The following is a 24,246-nucleotide window of genomic DNA, read 5'->3' on the forward strand; positions in this document are numbered from 1 at the left end:
GCTGAGCACCATTGAGAGCAGCACACAGCTCTAAGCGGGGAACAGATTGCTGCTTCTTGGGGGAGACACGAGAGCAGGCCGCGAGGAAGGCCACTTCAACATGCCCCTCTGGATTCTCTGTCCTCAAATATGCCACTGACCCATATGCTTGTTCTGAGGCATCACAGAACACATGAATATCTCTTGTGCAGCTGGGCTGGTCCATGCAGGGGGAGGTGTAACATCTGGGCAGGGTTATCTCAGGCAGGTGTACTAGTTCTGCTTCCCACACATGCCACTTCTCCAGTAGCTCCTCTGGGAGTTGTGGGTCATCCCGATCTCTCTTCTTCTCCCACAGGTGGCGCACTATGACTTTGGCACGGGTGGTAAAGGGCACTATGAGGCCAAGAGGATCGTACTGGCTTGCCAATACTCTATAAATGCTCCTCATAGTAGCCACTGAGCAGTCAATGTGCCTATGCTTGTAGTTGAGAGTGTCAGACTTACAGTTCCAGTGCAGGCCTAGGGCTGGCTCCTGGATGTCTGCTTGACCTTGACTGAGCCACAACTCACAGCTGGAGGACCTGAGCTCTGGAGGGAGGTGACTCACAACACTGGGAATATTACTGGCCCACTGCCTCAGCTCAAAACCGCCTTTGGCCAGTAGATGGCGTAGTTTGTCCACAAGAGCCTTGGCTGTGTCTGGAGAGGGGAGGCTCTGTAAACAGTTGTCCACATAAAAGGACTTATGAATGGCTACATGGACATCTTCCTCTGGCTGGCTGTGGTCAGTAACGTGTTTCTGCAGTGCAAAGCTTGCACAGCAGGGGCTGCATGTGGTGCCAAAGGGGAGCACCTGCCACTCATAAACATCAGGTGGGCTGTCTCTCCTCATATCTCTCCATAGGAATCGCAGCAGTGTTCTGTCTGCAGGCAGGAGCCTCACCTGGTGGAACATGCCATGGATGTCACTGCTGAATGCAGTGGCATGCTTCCTGAAGTGCAGCAGCACAGCGAGTAGAGCAGGGCCAAGAGTGGGACCGGGTAGGAGGAGCTGGTTGAGGTTGTGGCCTTGGTGCTGGAACGAGCAGTTATATACCACACGATTCTTCCCATTATGTTGGACCATATGGTGGGGTATGTACCAAGCCTCTGCACTGTTCTCAACTTGTTGAGGGGACAACTTCACCACATAGCCGGCTTCCACAAGCTTCTCTATCTCTCTCTGGTAAGCAGCAGCTTGTTCTGGAGCTTTGGCTAAGCGCTTCTCTGTTCCTCTCAGGTATGGCATCACGGCTTCTGGAGTGGCTCTAAGGAGGGGCATGTCTCTTACTCGCAGGAGAGGTGTGGCATAGCGGTTTGTGCCATCAATATTAACTCTCACTGTCTGCTCCTGCAGGAGCTTCACTGCCTCTTGATCCTGTCGTGACCTCACAGCTAACTTCTCACTGCGGTAAGGCAGCACATCCATCTGCCACAGCTTCTCCGCACAGGAGAACAGCTCTGAGGGTGGGGGTGCAGAGGTGAACAGGCAGTGACTTACATTAGGACTGGACTTGATGGCTTGTGCTGGCCCTTGGAGTGTCCATCCCAGGAGTGTCCTCACAGCTGCTGGTCCGCCCGGGGGTCCCAGTCTGACTGGCTCTATAGGGATGATGAGGTTCGTGTTGTCTGCACCAATCAGCAGCATAGGATGGACTCCGTCTAGAGGGGGAAGAGGCAAACCTGATAAGTGCTTATTCTTCTGTTGGAGACTAGCAACTGGATGAGAGTGCTCGGCTAAATTAAGTTGCTCAGAGGTGAAAGCATTCTGGATTTTATAGGTCTGATCTGGGTGGGCAGCTGGAGAGATGGAGAATGAAACAGCCACCACATGGACCTTCTCTATGTTATGTCTGACTGTGCGGAGAGCCAACACTTCCTTCCTGCCTCTGAGCCCCAGGTGTTTGGCTGCAGGCGGCAGAAGGATTGTACGCTCCGATCCGTCATCTAAGACAGCATAAGCCTCCAAACACTTATCTCCACTCCTTAGGAGCACTTTACTGATCTTCAGCAGCATTTTACAGTTATACACTGGGCGGTCTGCATACAGGACTTTATGGGTGGTGTTGACGAGGCAGTGCTCTGTGGGGGGTGTAGCTGGTGCAGAGTCTTCCTCCTCTCCTCTCTCATTCACCTCATGCAGCACTAACAGGTGTCTCCTACTGCATGTCTTACAGGGGGCTTTGAGTGTGCACTTAGCAGCTTGGTGATTGCGGCCACAGCGCCAGCACTTATTGTTAACTTTGATCCAAGTCACCTTCTGCTCCTTACTCAACCCTTTAAAGTTGGCACAATTGTTCAGAAAGTGCTTGTCATTGTCACAATAGGGACAGTAGGCTTTCACCTGCTCCACTCTCTTAAACTGGGGGGCTGTGAGGGCAGGTGCAGGAGATGTCACTGTCCGTGGTGCTGAACTCTTCTCTGTGCCCTGCAGGATAGTGGCGGACTTATTAGAGGGCTTGGGAATGCGCTTGGACTCAGGCTTCTTATGGGATGACTCATCTCTCTTCAGGGGCTTAAATGCGTCTTCCTGCACTTCTAGCTCATATTCTAGCCACTCTGCAAACTCCATGAGTGTGGGGATAGTGACTCTGAGGGGATGAATGTACCTCTTAAAGCTGGCAGTGAGGTCATAGGGAAGTTTACTTAACAGCCGTGACACATGTGAGCCACAAGCCAGTTCTACTTGTCCTCTCTGCCTGAGCTGCTCTAACATGCCCACTAGTGAGCGCACATTAAGGGCAAATAGGCGGAAGCTCCTCACATCACCGCTGCGAATATTAGGGCCATCCATGAGCTCTGCAATCCTCTGTACAGCGAGCTTATGGGGCTGACCATACATTTTGTTGAGGGCCTGCATCGTGTCTGTATAAGGCTGCCAGGAGGTACAGTAGGAGTCGGCCACAAGTGCGGCTTCCTCACACTTAAGGTGATCTGTGAGAATCTGAAACTTATATTTCTCTGTGGCATCCTCTGGCAGGAGATTCTCCAGGGCAATCTTCATGCAGGCAAACTCTCTTGGGTCTGGAGATGTGAGACTAGGGATAGTAGGCTTGGGTCCCCTGAGAGAGTAAACTGAGCGACCTTATGTCAACAACTGATTTATGGCCCTGTCAGCCAATCAGAATCGACTACGTCACTAAGCCCTGCCCCTTATGACATCACAGCCAATCAGAATCGACTATGTCACTATGTCCTGCCCCTAAACCCCGCCCCTTATGACGTCACAGCCAATCAGATCGACTACATCACTATATCCTGCCCCTACGCCCCGCCACCTTATGACATCACAGCCAATCAGAATCAACTGTGTCACTATGTCCCGCCCCTAAGCCCACCCCAAGCGCCACCCCTAGCCCCGCCTCCAAGCTCCGCCCCTAGCACCTCCCCTAACCCCGCCCCAAGCTCCGCCTCCAAGTCTCGCCTCCAAGCCCTACCTCCCCTCCCACCCGGGTCTAATATTTTAATGTCCTTTTATTTCATGAATTAAAGAATGATTAAAAAATACCTAGATCTTTTTTAATGTATTAATTAAAGAATTAACTAATTCTGAAATAATTAAACATAAATCACTGTCTAATATTTAATACCCCCTTTAATATTTTTTAATTCTTAAATTAAAGCGCGTCCTTTAATGGTTTTTAATTCCTCAATTAAAGAAGGATTTAAAAAATACCCATATCTTTTACACAATTATGGGAGGTTTTCTTCAATTTACTGATTAAACATGAATATTTTAATACCCCTTTAATATTTTTTAATTCTTAAATTAAATGAATGATGAATGAACAAAACTATTTTGAGAATTAAGCCGTTACTTGCTGGATGCTCACAGTAAATACATTACTGTAATTTAATTTTTTCAGTACAGCAAAATAATCTGAACAAATGCACAGATTCTACATGACACACTTTCCTCTTGTCACACTGACAGCAGTGTGTCGGCTCCCAGGCTTTTAATGATTTTTTGACAGAATTGGTTGGAAATGTGCAACTTTCAAGTGCCTGGTGCAGCCTTTTACAAATCATAAAACAGCGGAGTAACAACAGCGAGTTTTAACATTAGAACTATTACTGTTGTGGGCTGGGGTGTTTGGCTGGCTTGGTTTTTGTTTTCTGTTTCTCCCACCAGGTGGTATGCATTCAGGACTGAGTGGCTGAGCATCAGGACCTCACCCTGAACACCTGAGGCTTGTTTTCACATGCAGGTCATCAGGACTCACAGCTGTGGTGTATTTTGTCTTAATCAGAGATTGCTGCATTTAAACCTTGAATGCACAGTGTGTGATTGCCAGAGACTCGACCTTGTGAGCAGACGTTTGAGATCGACATCAGGAGAACAATCTCACCATCACAGACGCAGAGACCGCTCCAGGTTTGACGCCACAGTCTATGAAGGAGGATTGGGTGAGGTCTCACGCTCTTCAGCACACTTCCTGAGGTAATTTGGTTTTGGTGACTTTTATGAAGTACTGACAGTGGATTTGGTGTCCCTCACACCTTGTGTTAGTGAGCTGTCACGTTATGCTAATTGTCTAATCAGCTTCTGCTGCAGTGGTGATTTGAACTGAGTTGTTCCGTGCCTGCAGGGTAAGAAGCTGATGTATAGATTTAAGCCAGGAAGTGTTTGCTGATTGTGTGCACCTTTGAGTTGTGTCTCTCTGTGTGGAGTTGGACTCACCTCATGTTTTCTTTCTTCACAGACTCGGTTTGTCGCGGCCACCTGGGGGGTGTCGGCGGGGTCCCTGGGTCCGAACTGCTGTGGCTCCGGACCGTTTGCGCTGTTGAGAGCGTGCCGTGTTTCCACCTCACCAGACCGCGGACATTTTAGTTGTTTAGCACTGCACCCACTGTTATGTTTATTAAATTCTGTTATCCTTTGAACCGTGCTCTGCTTATTTTATGCTGGGTCCTTTCAAACGCTGGGTCGGTGCTCCGACCGCGTCCGAAACATAACAATTACCCTCGTGATGTTGGTCAACTCGTGTATTTCAGATTCATTTTAAAAAATGTTCACCTTTCTGTAGCAGTGGTTAGCTAAACTAGTTTGTTCATAATTACAAGCGGTTTTTAAAAACACCTTGTACAATTTTTACTGCGGATTATTCGCTGTTTAGGGTATTTCTACATGCCTTACACTGTAAAATATAATAAGTTGACTTTACTAAAAATGAAAATAATAAAAAAATGCAAACTTGCTGCCTTACAAAGTAATTTATGTTGTCTTGAAGCAGATTTGATTACCTTAATTACTGCGAGTGTGCAGTACTCAAACTTAAAATCTAGATTACAGTAACTTGTTTATTTTGCTGTACTGAAAAAATTAAATTACAGTAATGTATTTACTGTGAGCATCCAGCGGCTTAATTCTCAAAATAGTTTTGTTCATTCATCATATTCAGGTCAATTTAATTTTCAAAACTGAGTTTGGTTAACTTAATTTGTTTGTATGTTAGCATGCATTTACAGTGTACAGAGAGAGTGCGACTCAAACCAAAGTCAAATTCCATGTATTCTGTGGATACTTGGGCATTAAAAGCTGTTCTGATTCAGAAAATGCTGATGAACCCTGTTTTATTTGAAACTTCAAAGTTGTTGCTTCAGTTCTCCGTCATTCAGTTATCTGTGATTTTCAGGGAACACTTGACATAAAATGCTGTCGGCTGATTTTCATATTAAAAGAATACATGTCTCCCTTTTGGAAAGTCTCCCAAGAAATCTGATCAGAGAATCTTGATGTTTTCAGGGTGTATTAAAAACTAACCAGGAGAAAGCTGCTTTCAACAGTTTCAGTTATTTTTTTGACCCACTTCAGATGTTTCTTGGTCAGAATGAGGTGGTAAAGCAGGAACTTGCAGCAATACAAGTGAGCAAAGAAAATGTTTAGATTTAGGACTTAACATCCAAGCTGCTGGCATGTGAACGTTACCGTGAAGTGTTGAGATAAGGATTTGATGTTTGAATCCCAAAATGTGTAAAATATAATAAGTTGACTTTACAAAAAAAATATGCGAACTTGTTGCCTTAAAAAAGTGGCTTTGAGCAGACTCGCCATAGGGGAGTTGAGTTTATTATACGCAGCTGGAGACACAATAATCATCTATCAGCTAATTTACCGCGACAGCCTGATGGTTACCCTTTAATAAACATGGACGTATGCTTTTTTCTTCATGTAAGTGGACCAAATTTGTGTTTAATAACCATGAACATATGCTTTTTTCTTCAGGTAACTGGAACAAATACCTTTCTTCTTAACGTATGTTGTGTTTAACATGAACGTATACTTTTTTCCTTCATGTAAGTGGACCAAATACTTTTTTCTTAATGTTTTCCTTCACGTATGCTGTGTTTAATAAACATGAACAATTGCTTTTTTTCTCTGTGTGTGACTTTAATGAATGTAATAAAGCACATATTCTAAACCTTATACGGCCTGTGTTCTTTCCTATAATATTGTTGAAAAGGGTAAATTGTTTTTCAAACGAGGTTTTTGTGAAAAACACTTACTGGCACCTTTTGCTCTAAAAATACCATCTGGCCTGACACCCAGCCACCCTGCCGGGAGTGACGGAGAAGAAACTTTGTTTTTTCCGCCTTCATCACCTCGGGCGGCATCTCCGATCAGCGGGTGTCCCGCAGCCCCTGATCGACCGGGTAATATCTTAAAAGAAACTGCATCTATCGTGACTAAGAATAAGCTTTGTTTTTCCGTCTTCAAACAAGCCCAGTGAACGACCCCGTCATCAGGAAATCGGGTGTAATAAAACATTCAAGCTTCAACCAAAGATTCAAGCTTCTCTACTATGTTATAAAAGACCATCCGGCGTGACACCCCTGCTGCGCAGGTCACACACACACACACACACACACACACTCACACAGCTAGCGTCTGCAACAGGTATTACAGCCGTGGGGTCATGTTTCCGTGGGGAGCTCTATGCATGGGTATTTGACCGTCTTGCTGCAAAGACTTACAGCCGTTACAGCCGAGAGACGGTTATTTTTAACCCTTCTTTAATTTAAGAATTAAAAAACAGAAAAGGAGATGCATTAATTTAAGAATTAAAAAATATTAAAGGGGTATTAAAATATTTGCGATTAATCAGTAAATTGAAGAAAACCTCCCATAAATGTGTAAAAGATACGGGTATTTTTTTAATCCTTCTTTAATTGAGGAATTAAAAACCATAAAAGGACGCGCTTTAATTTAAGAATTAAAAAATATTAAAGGGGTATTAAAATATTCGTGTTTAATCAGTAAATTGAAGAAAACCTCCCATAATTGTGTAAAAGATACGGGTATTTTTTAAATCCTTCTTTAATTGAGGAATTAAAAACCATAAAAGGACGTGCTCTAATTTAAGAATTAAAAAATATTAAAGGGGTATTAAAATATTCATGTTTAATCAGTAAACTGAAGAAAACCTCCCATAATTGTGTAAAAGATATGGGTATTTTTTTAATCCTTCTTTAATTGAGGAATTAAAAACCATAAAAGGACGCGCTTTAATTTAAGAATTAAAAAATATTAAAGGGGGTATTAAATATTAGACAGTGATTTATGTTTAATTATTTCAGAATTAGTTAATTCTTTAATTAATATATTAAAAAAGATCTAGGTATTTTTTAATCATTCTTTAATTCATGAAATAAAAGGACATTAAAATATTAGACCCGGGTGGGAGGGGAGGTAGGGCTTGGAGGCGGGACTTGGAGGCGGAGCTTGGGGCGGGGTTAGGGGCGGTGCTAGGGGCGGGGCTTGGAGGCGGGGCTAGGGGCGGGACATAGTGACAGTTGATTCTGATTGGCTGTGATGTCATAAGGGGCGGGGTGTAGGGGCGGGGCGGGACATAGTGATGTAGTCGATTCTGATTGGCTGTGATGTCATAAGGGGCAGGGCTTAGTGACGTAGCCGATTCTGATTGGCTGACAGGGCCATAAATCAGTTTTTGACATAAGGTCGCTCAGTTTACTCTCTCCCCTGTATGTGAGCTCTCTCTCAACACGAGGGTAGGGCATCTGGGACACTGGGGAGTCTCTGCCTACATCTGCAGCACCAGACTGTGAGCCACCTGCTTGATGTGAGGGTGCTTGTAAGCTCTGGCCATACAGATCTGCACGAGGAGCACTCTGCTGAGGTGTGGCTGAATAGGAGTAGCAAAAGGCAGGCCTCTATGAGCACCAGAAACTCTGAGCTGGGAGAAATCTTGTGCTATATTATCCCTGGGGCTGGAATAATATGGCTGAGGGCGGGTTAAGACAGAAGGAGCTCTGGGTGGGAACTGTGAGCTTCCATCATAACCGCGACTGTAAGCACTGACCAGTAGAGGAGGCGGGGGGAGAGACTGAGTGACTGCAGGCTGGGATTGGGCTTGTAGTACAGCCATCAGGCTCTGGAACTGCTGACGGAGCTCAGCATTCTCCTGGCGTATCTGTGTGAGGGCAGCATTGAACCCTAAGACTGGGTGGGTCTGCTGCATCCCTGTGGCTTGCTCAGGTTGGCTGGGCTCGGGCTCCTCCCACTGGTCGAAGTGCTGGCTGAGAGGTGGTGATGGGGATCTGGTTGTAGTTCGCGCTATCTGTGTTGCTCTGAACTGACTCTGGGCTCCAGGACCACTGAGGTCATACTCTGACAGGTAAGAGGGCACCGCTGTCTGTCTCCTGGGGCGCACAGCACTGGGTTCTGACTCTGCGTTCTGCATGATCACAGTAACACCTGATCTGGCTCGAAGGACCACTGAGGGAAAGTGTGACTGTAGGACTGGTATGAATAGTTGAATCGCTGTGGGTAAGTATGCAGATTCAGATGGCAGAGTATGGGACTTTAATGAATGGAATGCTGTTTATAGTGGTCAGAGGATATGGGTGTGGTTTCCTATAATAAACAGAGTAATAAACAATATGAATATTAATAGAAATAATCTATATACAATACAAATGTCATCACATCAATACAATAACAAAGAACCTCAGACAAATAGATATATAAAGCTAAACTATAACACTGCAAACTTATTACACATCCATTAGCTAAAGTGCGATGATGCTGCACCTCTATTTTGAGGAGTGCGCACGTGACAAAGGCTGTGCAAACCACAGTAAAAAACGGGTAAAACACAACTTCTTATTTATACACACGTTCAGGACCATACTTACTTTCAATCACGCACACAATCTTGAACTCTGGCAAGAAAAAGAACAGCAAACTTGAACTTAATACAAATAACTCAGTCTGCAAAACTCCGATACACTTTCTTCTCCCTTTTCCTCTCCCTCACTCTGGCCGCTGTGCGTGTGGATAGCGCAGATCTGTGGTGTGTCTAAGCTCCGCCCCTTAAAGGGCCAGCATGACAGTCTCTGCCAGTCTTTTCAACAGAAATGTTTTTTTGTTGTTGTTACCTCAAAATTTCTGATTACTGTTAAAAAAAAAGTTTAGAACACTTGTAATTAAAACAGGTAAATAAATCAATAAATGGTTCTTTGAAACCTTTCATCTGTAAATTAAAACCATCTGTTATTTCAGATTAGATATTTTTTTGTTTAACATAAGGAACCTCAGACATTTATTTTTAGACAAATAAAATAACATGGAAACTTGTATATTTTTTGAAGTCTGGTAGATTATTTATATCTTATTTCAACCAGAAAAATAAACACTAAATACAAATGTTTATTATAAATGCAAAAGGAAATAATTTAACAGTGACTGCAGTGTGATTGTAAAGTAGGATTTCTGTGACATAAACCTCATGATGTTTTATATACAACCCCTGGCAAAAATTATGGAATCACCGGCCTCGGAGGATGTTCATTCAGTTGTTTAATTTTGTAAAAAAAAAAAAAGCAGATCACAGACATGACACAAAACTAAAGTCATTTCAAATGGCAACTTTCTGGCTTTAAGAAACACTATAAGAAATCAAGAAAAAAAAGATTGTGGCAGTCAGTAACGGTTACTTTTTTAGACCAAGCAGAGGAAAAAAATATGGAATCACTCAATTCTGAGGAAAAAATTATGGAATCACCCTGTAAATTTCCATCCCCAAAACTAACACCTGCATCAAATCAGATCTGCTCGTTAGTCTGCATCTAAAAAGGAGTGAACACACCTTGGAGAGCTGTTGCACCAAGTGGACTGACATGAATCATGGCTCCAACACGAGAGATGTCAATTGAAACAAAGGAGAGGATTATCAAACTCTTAAAAGAGAGTAAATCATCACGCAATGTTGCAAAAGATGTTGGTTGTTCACAGTCAGCTGTGTCTAAACTCTGGACCAAATACAAACAACATGGGAAGGTTGTTAAAGGCAAACATACTGGTAGACCAAGGAAGACAAAGCGTCAAGACACAAAACTTAAAGCAATATGTCTCAAAAATCGAAAAATGTACAACAAAACAAATGAGGAACGAATGGGAGGAAACTGGAGTCAACGTCTGTGACCGAACTGTAATAAACCGCCTAAAGGAAATGGGATTTACATACAGAAAAGCTAAACGAAAGGCATCATTAACACCTAAACAGAAAAAAACAAGGTTACAATGGGCTAAGGAAAAGCAATTGTGGACTGTGGATGACTGGATGAAAGTCATATTCAGTGATGAATCTCGAATCTGCATTGGGCAAGGTGATGATGCTGGAACTTTTGTTTGGTGCCGTTCCAATGAGATTTATAAAGATGACTGCCTGAAGAGAACATGTAAATTTCCACAGTCACTGATGATATGGGGCTGCATGTCAGGTAAAGGCACTGGGGAGATGGCTGTCATTACATCATCAATAAATGCACAAGTTTATGTTGATATTTTGGACAATTGAAAGGATGTTTGGGGATGATGAAATCATTTTTCAAGATGATAATGCATCTTGCCATAGAGCAAAAACTGCAAAAACATTCCTTGCAAAAAGACACATAGGGTCAATGTCATGGCATAGGGTCAGTGTCAATGAGCAGATCTGATTTGATGCAGGTGTTAATTTGGGGGATGAAAATTTACAGGGTGATTCCATAATTTTTTCCTCAGAATTGAGTGATTCCATATTTCTTTCCTCTGCTTGGTCTAAAAAAGTAACCGTTACTGACTGCCACAATCTTTTTTTCTTGATTTCTTATAGTGTTTCTTAAAGCCAGAAAGTTGCCATTTGAAATGACTTTAGTTTTGTGTCATGTCTGTGATATGCTTTTTTTCTACAAAATTAAACAACTGAATGAACATCCTCTGAGGCCGGTGATTCCATAATTTTTGCCAGGGGTTGTATATATATATAGTCATTTAAACTTGTAATTTCGTCAAAATATGTAATTGCCTTTAATGTTATCAGGACGCCCCCTCGTGGTGCCGGGTCTGCGTTTTGTACTATGATCAAGGTGAAATGACAGTGAAAGTGTGTTTAGGTGTGTGTTCATGGTGTTTAGGAGTATAGTATTTGTTCATTGGGCGTTCGGTATAGACGGGTGGGTGTGCGTGTTTGGGGGTGGATTCATCGGGCCAATAGTGGGCTGGTCCAGAGGAAAAATGCCAGGGCCGAAATTTGTTCCCAGTCCGACCCTGGTCTGGCAGCAGCATTTTGAACCAATTGGAGATCCCTAATGTTGGACTGCAGTAAACCAGAGAATAGAACATTGCAATAGTCCAGTCTAGAAGAGACAAATGTATTAATCAGAGTCTCTGCATCAGCCATAGGCAGGATAGGACGAATCTTTGCTATATTTTGAAGGTGGAAGAAAGCAGTCCTTGTAATAGCTCTAATGCATAGGTCAAAGGACAATGTGGGATCAAAAATCACCCCAAGGTTCCTCACTTTGTCAGCGTGATGTATGACGCATGAGCCTAGGTTAAGCATTAAACTGATGTCGATGTGTTGCTGGACCAAGGACCATCATTTCGGTCTTGTCTGAATTTAAAAATAAGACATTGCTGGATATCCAGCTTTCCCTGGTGCAAGGCAGCCCTCTAAAGTCTTTATATGTATGAGATTACCAGCAGTTATCAGCATGTGCAACTGAGTGTCATCAGCATAGCAATGAAAAGTAATCCCAAAAGGTCGCAGTATATGCCCAAGAGGTGCTATATAAAAAGAGAAAAGCAGGGGGCCTAAGATGGACCCCTGTGGAACCCTGTATTTTGTGGTAACAAGGTTAGAGGTAATGTTATTGTACAGGACACAATGAGAGCAACTGGTTAAGTAGGATGTTGACCATCTAAGGACGTTCCCAGAAATCCCAAAATGATTCTTCAGCCTATCAAGTACAATACGATGATCCACCGTATCAAATGCAGCACTAAGATCTAACAACAACAGAGCCATAGTGGTAACTATCGCAAGCAGAGGATCATTTACCACTTTAGTGAGAGCTGTCTCCGAACAGAATTGAACACTTTGGATGCCATAGTACACACCATCTTTGGAGGTCAAATGTCACTGCACTTCATCTCTAAAACACCATGCCAATAGTGAAGTTTGCAGGTGGTACCGTCATGGTATGGAGCTATTTTTCAGTATAGGGCACTGGCAGACTTCATATAACTGAAGGAAGGATGAATAGAAAAATATACTGAGACATTTTTTATACAAATCTGCTGCCATCTACCAGGGTGATGAAGATGAAATGAGAGTGGACATTTCAGCAGACAATGACCCCAAAAACACATCCAAGGAAATTCAGTTTGTTTCAGAGAATGAAAATAAAGCTGCTAGAATGGCCCAGCCAGTCACCTGATTTAAATCCTATAGAAAATCAATGGAAAGAACCAAAGACCAGTGTTCATAGAAAAGGTCTGTTAAACCTTCAAGATGAAGACTGTTTGTGTGGAAGAACAGGCCAAAATCACACCTGAGCAATGCATTTGACTAGTTTCTCCATGCAGGAGGTGTCTTGAAGCTGCCATTCCATTTTATTACACATAATTTAATTTCTGTACATATTTGTTTTGGTTTCTTTGTACGTCTGGATTACTTGGGTTGTTACCAACATCCAGTGGTGGGCACAGTTCCCCTAACTATCGAAGCTAATGTTTTCATTAGCGAATTAGCTTTCCAGATAACTTTGAAAACCATCAGCGGACCAATTAGCTTCTGATAAATTTAGTTCAGATAACTTTTAGACTGCTAACACATTTTTGCAGGCATAGTGAATAATGCTTAACAGTTAAAAACATTTGTAAAGTTTGAAATCAAAGATTTTAGTGCCTGATTGTCACATGTTTTGTAGCAGACAGACAGCCATGAATGGTAGAGCTCTATCCTCTGCAGGCAGGGGAGAGGTGACTACCAGAGAGAAAGGAAGAGGGAGGGAAGAAAAAAAGATAATTTCTCCTTGCACCATACAGACCTGCTGGTCATTTCACTGACTGGCAGATTATAACCATAAGTTTTGACTTATGGTTATAATTTTAAACAAACTAATTGCAGACAAGTTATTGAAATCAACATCACGTCTGTCGTTTTACAAAGTGAAAATATCAGCTATGTGTTTTAGTGTAAAGTAATGCACTAATTTTGAAGGTTTTAGCATTTAGACACACATGCCGCATTGCAATATGGGTAGTTTCCTGATGTCAGTGGTTGGCTGGTCGGTATAACATACAGTTACTGAAATATGTGATGGGTTTTAAAAATAAATCTTTATTTGTAAATATGTAATTTTTTCATTTGTAAAACAACAAAAAAAAAAGGCAATATGAAAACTGAAAATTCTGTTTGTTAAGTCCTTCAGCATTCTTCTTCCTCCAAACACGAGTTGAGTGTTTACCAAAATGTTCTATTTTGATTTCATCTGACCACACGATTTTCTTCCAATCCTCTTCTGGATCGCCCATATGCTCTCTGGCAAACTTCAGATGGCCTGGACATGTACTGGCTTAAGCAGGGGGACATGCCTGGCACTGCATGATTTGAGTCCTTCTCTGCGTAGTGTGTAACCTTTGTTACTTTGGTCCCAGCTCTCTGCAGGTCATTCATCAGGTCCCTCCGTGTACTTCTGGGATTTTTGTTCACCGTTCTCATGATCATTTTGACCCCACGGGATGAGATCTTACATGCAGCCTCAGATCTAGGGAGATTATCTGTTGTGAAAGTGTAGGTACACGGACCCACAACAGGGGGCGCAATGAACGGACAATGGAGAAAAGTAAAGAACAAGTTTTACTGTTGTGAAAAGAGCACAACTAATACAACAATTAATAATTTGGAGGTGCAAGCCGAAATCTGCTGGTGTCGTGTGGGCAGGCTCGAAGGTAGGAGACGTCCGTCCTAGTCGAACCGGAACCACCCAGATCTCCTCTGCCACCGAAACCCAGAAGTACTGGAACCGCCAAGTCCCGAATTCCCAGGTGGCCACTGCCTTCGCTCGTCGGATCCGGTACTGCTGGCGGGAAAGAGCACACACACACAGGTAGAGATGCGACCGCACCCAGTAGATGGAGAGGGGCGAAGCCGCCTCCACCTCTTGTTACACAGAAGCAGGAAAGGTGAGCACTTATCGGAGCAAGTTGCTTTCTGTAATCAGCTGTCCTGAAAAGGTTTAGCAAGGTTTATCAGAGTCCTTAATATACGTGTGCAGAGAAGGATTACCTTAAACTCAAGGCGATATCTCGGCACTGAGGTGGAGACGCCGTCCTACTGATATACCTCCGTGCTGAGTGGAACAGCTGTGTCCAGTGATGGGTGACAGCTGTCACCCAGGCTGCTCCCATAAGGTGGCAGCGCCCTCTGGTGCCTGGAGCCCGCACTCCAGGCAGGGCGCCCTCTGGTGGTGGTGGGCCAGCAGTACCTCCTCTTCAGCGGCCCACACAACGTTATCAATGTTCTTACGTCTTCCATTTTCTTACAATTGCTCCCACAGTTGATTTATTCACACCAACCTGCTTAATTCTTGTAGATTCACTCTTCCCAGCCTGGTGCACATTTAGTTTTCTTCCTGGTGTCCTTCAACAGCTCTTTGGTCTTGGCCATGGTTTAGTTTGGAGTCTGTTTGAGGCTGTGGACAGGTGTCTTTTATACAGATAACGAGTTCCAATAGGTGCCATTAATACAGGTAACAGGTGGAGGACAGAAGAGCTTCTTAAAGAAGAAGTTACAGGTCTGTGAGATCCAGAAATCTTGCTTGTTTGTGGGTGACCAAATACTTATTTTCCACCATAATTTACAAATGAATTCTTTAAAAATCCTACGTGATTTTCTGGATTTTTTTTTTTTCTAATTTTGTCTCTCATAATTGAAGTGTACCTATGATGAAAATTACAGACCTCTCTCGTCTTTCTAAGTAGGAGAACTTGCACAATCAGGGGCTGACTAAATACTTTTTTGCTCCACTGTAACTCCAGAACATTCAGTTATAAACCGTTCAAACTATACCTTTTTGTAATCTTTGCGATCAGACACACTGGTATAGCTTTCAGTATGATTGGAACATTTTTGTTTTTGACCCCTACTTGGCCCCTATTGAAAATTCAAATGGCTAACGTTATTTTTCTACAATATGTACCAAAAGGTATACACAGTCAAACTTTGGTGCATGTAACCAGATAACGATTCTTACAGTTATCTGCTATAGGGAAGTACGAGTATAGCTCAGTGTCCCTTTATTTGTCTAGGGGAAAACATTACAGACCACTCACCTGATACATGAGTGTATTTCTACATTTATTCATTCTTCGGAAGACTAAATATGAGTTAGATTAGACAGAACTTCATTGATCCCTTAGGAAGACTTCCTCAGATAAATTGAGGTTCCAGCAGCATTACATAGCATCACACAAGGTAAGAAGCACACAGAGTATCAAATTTAGAAGATGCAATAAAAGGATAATTAAGATGGAATAAAAGGATAACTGTATAAATAAAAAGTATAATTGTCTAATTGTATTAATAGGGTGTCACTGTGAATTAATGGTAAGCACTACTGCCTCACTCCAGAAGGTCTTGGGATCACTTCCCACCTTGTCCTTTCTGTGTGGTGTTGACAACTTTTCCACATGCTCAGATGGGTCCCCCCCCCCATCTATCTTTCTTCCAAAGACATGCAGGTTAGGTGAATTGGTGACTCTAAATTGACTGTAGATGTGACTCTTTGTCTTTGTGGCCCAGCAATAGACTGCTGTCCTGTTCAAGGTGTACCCTGCCTCATGACTTCTTAAATATAATGAATTATTTATACAGTCAAATGTTTATTTAGTCTTAACTCTCATTTGGTCTTTCATATTAGTGCAGCTCATGATGTGTGTGCTGTCAGGACTGCAGGAACATCAGCAATGATGCAGACGGTTTCTAAGCAGACAAGTTTGTGACTGAGCTGCACTGTGGACACTGTGTTACAATCCAAAAATGACAGGTCTGTGAATGTCAATGCATATTTTATTCAATAAAACATTGATACAACAGCATAAACGTGTGATTTCAAAGGATTAGTTCAAACTTTTAAAATCATAGACATATTTTAAAAATATCATTCATAATTGAGTGCTTTACTCATCTTTGACAATGGGATCAAATGAGAGAAAATCCCATTTTACAAAATACATGACTCTTACCTGTCATAATAGAATATGGCATCAGCATGGTACTGGCAGTATAAATGTAAAAATAGACCTATGAAATTTAAAAGGACCAACGTTCATTGCTTTTTTATTGTATTTATCTGAAGTTTGAAACTCCACATCAAAAAAACAAACAAACAAACAAAAAAAAAAACAGTGGCTTTTGTCACATTTGGCAAAAAAACAAACACTGCTGCTGAAAACTGTGAATATAGTAGGATTTGTTTTTCTCACATTAGACAATGGTAGCTTACTATCACTAATCAATTGATAACCCACATCAAAGACTGAAAAAAAGCACAGTGAACAACTAAAACAACTACAAGCAGTGATAAAAGCACAACAGTTTTTCTGTCAAATTGGAATATTCTGCATTCATCATACAGCTTAACCAGGGACTCTTTTCAGAAAAGTGTTTCAACAGTATGCACCCATCTCTGAAATCTGAGCTGATTTATGTCAAGGCGGGAAACTCTTGAGTGTCTGTTTCTGGTTCCAGATCAACTGATTTGAGTTAATCAATTCAGTAGGTTCACTCCGTGTTAAGTACTTGCATAAGAGACAGCGTTAATGACGCCCCAGTAGTGTGTGTGTTTTTTTTTTTTTGTTTTTGTTTTTTTTCGGGGGGGGGGGGGGGGGGTGTCAGTGTAGAGTGCCTTGATTAGAGAGAGAAAAATCAGTCACGTGACTCATGGTGCTATCTTGGGTTTAAAGTATCATTTGCTGTAAATGTGTCTGCATGTAAATCCAGCTATTTTATTTATTCGCTGAAAATGACAGGTTGTTGTGCATTTGGATGCGCAAACAGACACAACAAGTGCTTCAAGATGTACAGATTCCCTTCAGCTCAGAACAGAAGAAAATTTTGAGAAAATAAAGTCAGCTGTGTTGGATGGAAGCCGACATCATCAAAGCTTTGAGAAGTAAATTTATTATTCATTCCCATGTACAGTAAAATTCACCTAAACCATCGTTGTATAAACTACATATTCACAGTCACCGGACAAAAAAAGTCCCAATGTTTCTGTATTGTTTATCATGTAATAAACACCGTATATAATGGATTTTGTACAGCAGAGTTTCGCTCTCATCAGATAAAATGTCTCATCGGATGGTAATACATACAACCCCTGGCAAAAATTATGGAATCACCGGCCTCGGAGGATGTTCATTCAGTTGTTTAATTTTGTAGAAAAAAAGCAGATCACAGACATGACACAAAACTAAAGTCATTTCAAATGGCAACTTTCCGGCTTTAAGAAACACTATAAGAAATCAGGAAAAAAAAATTGTGGCAGTCAGTACTGGTTACTTTTTTAGACCAAGCAGAGGGAAAAAAATATGGACTCACTCAATTCTGAGGAATAAATTATGGAATCACCCTGTAAATTTTCATCCCCAAAACTAACACCTGCATCAAATCAGATCTGCTCGTTAGTCTGCATCTAAAAAGGAGTGATCACACCTTGGAGAGCTGTTGCACCAAGTGGACTGACATGAATCATGGCTCCAACACGAGAGATGTCAATTGAAACAAAGGAGAGGATTATCAAACTCTTAACAGAGGGTAAATCATCACGCAATGTTGCAAAAGATGTTGGTTGTTCACAGTCAGCTGTGTCTAAACTCTGGACCAAATACAAACAACATGGGAAGGTTGTTAAAGGCAAACATACTGGTAGACCAAGGAAGACAAAGCGTCAAGACACAAAACTTAAAGCAATATGTCTCAAAAATCGAAAAATGTACAACAAAACAAATGAGGAACGAATGGGAGGAAACTGGAGTCAACATCTGTGACCGAACTGTAAGAAACCGCCTAAAGGAAATGGGATTTACATACAGAAAAGCTAAACGAAAGCCATCATTAACACCTAAACAGAAAAAAAACAAGGTTACAATGGGCTAAGGAAAAGCAATCGTGGACTGTGGATGACTGGATGAAAGTCATATTCAGTGATGAATCTCGAATCTGCATCGGGCAAGGTGATGATGCTGGAACTTTTGTTTGGTGTCGTTCCAATGAGATTTATAAAGATTACTGCCTGAAGAGAACATGTAAATTTCCACAGTTATTGATGATATGGGGCTGCATGTCAGGTAAAGACACTGGGGAGATGGCTGTCATTACATCATCAATAAATGCACAAGTTTACATTGATATTTTGGACACTTTTCTTATCCCATCAATTGAAAGGATGTTTGGGGATGATGAAATCATTTTTCAAGATGATAATGCATCTTGCCATAGAGCAAAAACTGTGAAAACATTCCTTGCAAAAAGACACATAGGGTCAATGTCATGGCCTGCAAATAGTTCGGATCTTAATCCAACTGAAAATCTTTGGTGGAAGTTGAAGAAAATGGTCCATGACAAGGCTCCAACCTGCAAAGCTGATCTACAGCTTTGATTTGGAGGTGATGATTGTAGAAAGAAAAGCTTGAGGGTCAAATTAGTCCATAATAAAGCATAATCCAGAGACTGAGAACTTAAACTGTCACACGTCACTGCATGACAGTTACAGAGCAGCAGCTGCATAAATCAGGCTTTAAATTAGATAAATCATTCTAAATTGTAAATTTATGTAAATGATAGCTTAACTATTTTTAGATTTATTTTGATAGCACCTGTAACTGAATGTGTTGCTGTATGCAGTTAAAGGATTTTTAAAAAATGTTGAAAACATAAAAGGTCCATTCAGTGGTTCAATGCAGTTAGACCCAAAATGGCACCATGTTCTGAGTTGACGCCACTCTCCAATCAAGGCACTCTAGTTCAGTGCAACAGAGTAAGGAACTGTAAGGGAGAAAATCAATGCACAAGTCAATGTGTATGTTTGATGTATTTATATTTAATATTTAATCACAAGTATATCACAGGTGAAAACTGATAGAATGAACAAATTGTATTTCATTTTGGTGGAATCCTGTGAATGGGGGAAAACATAGAAACAGCTAGAAATGAAATAGAAGAATAAAGTTCATAGTGGTAAGACTAGAGCTTAAAAGACTTGTGGGCGTGACTTATTTTAATTATATTTGACATATGTGGGTTTGTCAATTGTCCCAACAGATTCAGTTGTAAGAAATCCACTCTGTATTCCAAAGATTAATTAAGATAAATAGGTTAGAGTCAAAGAAGTTATATATGAGAACTAGAGTCCGCACTCCCAGTGCTGCCTCCTAAACGTGGATAGCGACATGACACATCCTAACAAGGCAAAATATTTGACGAAGTGCCAGGCTGTTAATGCATTTTCAATAGGGATTCACGACTGAACACACTCAGAAAAACGCTTGCAAAATACATGTTAAAATGGCATTCTGACCTGGATATCGAGCCAGTAAAATTCATTTACATGTAATTATGAAAGTATTCAATTTACTCTGACACCCACACATTCCCAAATATTAGTGTTGAAAGTTACACGGATCTGAACTGTTCAAACTGTGCTGCTGAACTGAGCCATCCTGCTGCTGGTGTGTTCAGTGCGGCTCCTAAAACCATTACAAAACAGTTATATATATATATTATTTTTACAGTTATTCTTTATTGACAGTTTCATTCATGAAGTCATTGGTGTGGGTGCATATCTCTGCATGAGGCTGTGACTGTGAGTGGCACAGCACGGGTCATAATCTCCAAGCAAAAATCCAGTGACTGTCCGTGAAAAAATTGAACGTTTAATTTTTGTGTCCATTTCACGGACCCCTTTGCGTCCCTCAGTGTATTGCCACATAAGGCTGCAGAAACTCGGCCTAGGGCTGCATAATCTCAGTGTAGTCGATACGTTGCATTACGCAATTCTACATTGGCCTGGTGTAGAAGAGGCTTTAGAGGAATGAGACAGAGAAGTGCAGGGTTTATTGAAGAAAAGCCGATACTAACCACATTAGCTTCACAGACTGCTGCAACAGTAACTGACTGAGCTGAACTTGCCTCTTTCTGAAATGGGCTCAAGTTACCATTCTCAGTTTTGTTAAACCTCCCTTTCTGAAATAGTTAACTGGACTTTCACCCATTTGAGGTTTAACAAACTCAGAATTTTCACAAAACTTGCTTTCTGAAACAAACCCCAGGTGTCTTCAGTGTGTTGCATCTGTATAAGCAACATAAAAGAACTCGAAGTAATGCAAGCAAATCCATGGTCACCCACTTGGAAAGAGAAGGATAAGGCACGACTGCAATCTGAAACCTCAGTTGAAAATCTGAGGCCTCTAAACTTGTGCAGTTATTAACACACTGGCACATTTTGTAACTACTGGCAATAAAATGTTCTTAAGACATTATTAAATTAATATCTGGACAATTTCACTGACATGCAAGATTGGACTGCCTTCTGTTACTGGTATAAGGTACCTTTTTTTGCAGCTGCTGAATTGGGCCACACTCTTGGTCACCCCCAAAAGACCATGGGTGGTCAAAATGCATTTGTAGGTCTTGTAGACCATCTCCCTAGAATATCCCTCTCTCCACTTGTACATCTGGGATTATTATTTGTTCGTCTGTGTGGTTCAGGGTGATGGTAGTTTTCTACTTATTCATTTAGGTCCTCAGGAAAGATTTCATAGCCTCAATGATTATGAGACTTCTGAGCACCTCATTATCCAACAGTGTGGCATGCTGTCAAATTTCTCATGTGTGTGTTTAGATTACTTTTTTGTGCAAATCTTTTACATTTAGAACAACCAAATGGTTGTTCTCCTGTATGAGTTCTTGTGTATGTTGAGCTGACCTTTTTGTTGAAAACTTTTACCACATTCAGAACAGCTAAATGGTTTCTCACCTGTATGAATTCTCATATGTTTATTCATATTGCTTTTTCGTCCAAACCTTTAACCACACTCAGAACAGACAAAAAGTTTCTCTCCTGTGTGTATTACCATATGGAAGTTCATATCAGTTTTTTCCCCCAAATCTTTTACCACACTCAGAAGAGACAAATGCTTTCTCTCCTGAGTGGATTCTCATGTGTGCAGTAAGAATTGTTCAGAATATTTTTTTGTCCAAATCTTTTACCACATTCAGAACAGCCAAGTAATTTCTCTGTTGTATGAATTACCGTATGAATTTTCAGTCGTGTTTTTTCTCTAAATCTTTTATCACATTCAGAGCAGACAAACATTTTCTCTCCTGTATCAATTCTTGTGCATGTATTCAGTTTGCCCTTTAGTGTCTGCCTTTTATGCTCAGGACAGTGAAAGAATTTCTCTCTTTGAATTCTCCCATGTTGGCTTGAGTAGTTCATGTGACAAAATGCTTTTCCACATTCAGGGTGATCACAGTTTCCTAGCAATGCTACAGCTATTATCCTGAACAGATGTTTCCCCATCTTCATGGGCTTTGAGACAGTTAAAACCCAAACTCTGATGAATCTGTGATGACTGTGGTTGTTCATCTGGATTTTCACTCTTTAAAGGGACAGTCATGACATGTAAATTCATAATATCAACCTCTAAAAGTTTGTCAAGCTGCTGTCCCTCCTGATGTGCCCAGAGTTTCTCTTTTTCCTCTTTAATATCCTTCTGGTCAACACTCAGATTCATCTCCTGTTGTTCAGGGAGCATTTCTTCTTTACTCACCAACAGCTGCAGCATGTCTTCAAATAAGTATTGAATTATTAATATTAATAAGAACATGAAGAAAAACATTCATTAAAATAAAAAAATAAAGCAACAGAGTGGTGACTGTGACCTGAAAACAGTAAGTTATTGTGCTGATGGAACTGATATTGTGTCCTGATGTATTGACAGGTACAGTTGTGTTAAAAATAATGGTGTGTTTTAAAACACGAGCAAAGCTCAAAATCCTTAATGGCGTTTATTCTCATACATGTAAATGCATTGGGAACACTACACATCTTTTCACAAAGAAAGTTTAATATCAAATTTGTTATTACTTCACAGAAAGTGAAGAAAAAGGAATATTAAGCTGTTCATAAAAATAGCAGTCTCTACCTTTTTCTTTCTGTGACCCTTATTACACCCTTACAGGTGGCCCTTATTTAATGATAAAGGCAGCAAATGTTCTTCATAGCCTGCTCAGCTAAAATGATCTCAAATTGTTTAAAATGGCACCAAACCAGAAAGATGTGGCAGAAAATGGAAGCCTGCCATTCAAATGGATTGAAGAACAGCCAGAATGGCAAAGACTCAGGAAATGATCAGCTCCAGGGTGATCTTTTAAGAAGCTAGAACCCCAAACACACCCAATTAAGGCCCCTTCACACACAGTGCGAATATGTACAACTCCAGGGCGACACCAGTCGGAGCAGCTGGTATGTGCGCAAAAAGGAAACATTGTGCCGATGGGCAGGCCTGCACGATGCTGGTGCAACAGTTCATGCAAGTGGGAACACAGTGCCACCAGCTGCACAATGTGGTTGCATATCGTGCAGCTGGTGTGAAGAAAAAATAAATAAAGAAAAATGCAGGTTCCGTGCAGCAAAGGTTTCAGACAGGTTGTTCGGATGTTTTGATTACACCCTCCGAATGGGTTAGTGACAGGCAGCACACGTGGTATGACTCGTGTTTGTCTTTAGTTTTATAGTTTATTGTGATTTCAAACAGAACAGACCACAGGTCATAAACCTGAAAACACACAGAAATGAACAAAATTTACAATTATATTAATTGAATATAAATGCAACATGGTCCATGTTCTCCACCTCCATTGTCGATGCGGCTGCTCGTAGCTGTGGTCGCAAGGTCTCTAGTGCCTGTCGCGGCGGCAATCCCCGAACCCGGTGGTGGACACCGGAAGTAAGGGATGCTGTCAAGCTGAAGAAGGAGTCCTACTTATCTTTGTTGGTAGGTGGGACCCCAGAGGCAGCTGACAGGTACCGGCAGGCCAAGCGTGCCGCAGCCTGTGCGGTCGCAGAGGCAAAAACTTGGGTCTGGGAGGAGTTCGGGGAGGCTATGGAGGAGGACTATCGGTCGGCCTCGAAGAGATTCTGGCAAACCGTCCGACGCCTCAGGAGGCGGAAGCAGCTCTCCACCTGCACTGTTTACGGTGCGGGTGGGGAGCTGTTGACCCTGACTGGGGATGTTGTCGGGCGGTGGAAGGAGTACTTCGAGGATCTCCTCAATCCCATAGTCACGTCTTCCAAAGAGGAAGCAGAGACTGGGGATTCAAAGGCGGACTCATCCATTACCCAGGCCGAAGTCACTGAGGTGGTTAGAAAGCTCCTCGGTGGCAAGGCTCCTTGGGTGGATGAAATCCGTCCTGAGTACCTTAAGTCTCTGGATGTTGTGGGGCTGTCTTGGCTGACACGCCTCTGCAACATCGCGTGGCGATTGGGGACAGTGCCTCTGGATTGGCAGACCGGGGTGGTGGTCCCTCTGTTTAAGAAGGGGGACCGGAGGGTGTGTTGCAACTATAGGGGGATCACACTCCTCAGCCTCCCCGGTAAGGTCTATTCCAGAGTACTGGAGAGGAGAATTCGACCGATGGTCGAACCTCGGATTCAGGAGGAGCAGTGTGGTTTTTGTCCTGGTCGCGGCACACTGGACCAACTCTACACACTCCATCGGGTGCTCGAGGGTTCATGGGAGTTTGCCCAACCAGTCCACATGTGTTTTGTGGATCTGGAGAAGGCGTTCGACCGTGTCCCACGGGGCACCCTGTGGGGAGTGCTCCGGGAGTACGGGGTCCGGGGTCCTTTGTTAAGGGCTATCCAGTCCCT

General features: G+C 42.0%; 1 protein-coding gene across 2 annotated transcripts in view; it reads right to left on the reverse strand.

Annotated features, from left to right (window-relative positions):
- The window catches only part of LOC117522502 (gastrula zinc finger protein XlCGF26.1-like), a 73,472-nt gene that overhangs the window by 45,048 nt on the left and 4,178 nt on the right, over positions 1–24,246 (reverse strand). Inside the window, exon 2 of one of the 2 annotated variants that reach the window (XR_004564229.1) lies at positions 21,772–22,161. The exons of the other annotated variant lie outside the window; for it this stretch is intronic. The gene's annotated coding sequence lies outside the window, so the exon portion shown is untranslated. Of the gene's footprint in view, positions 1–21,771; positions 22,162–24,246 lie in introns of those variants that run through there. 2 annotated transcript variants of the gene reach the window in all.

The sequence above is a fragment of the Thalassophryne amazonica genome, chromosome 12 (assembly GCF_902500255.1).
Source record: "Thalassophryne amazonica chromosome 12, fThaAma1.1, whole genome shotgun sequence".
Lineage (NCBI taxonomy): Eukaryota > Metazoa > Chordata > Actinopteri > Batrachoidiformes > Batrachoididae > Thalassophryne > Thalassophryne amazonica.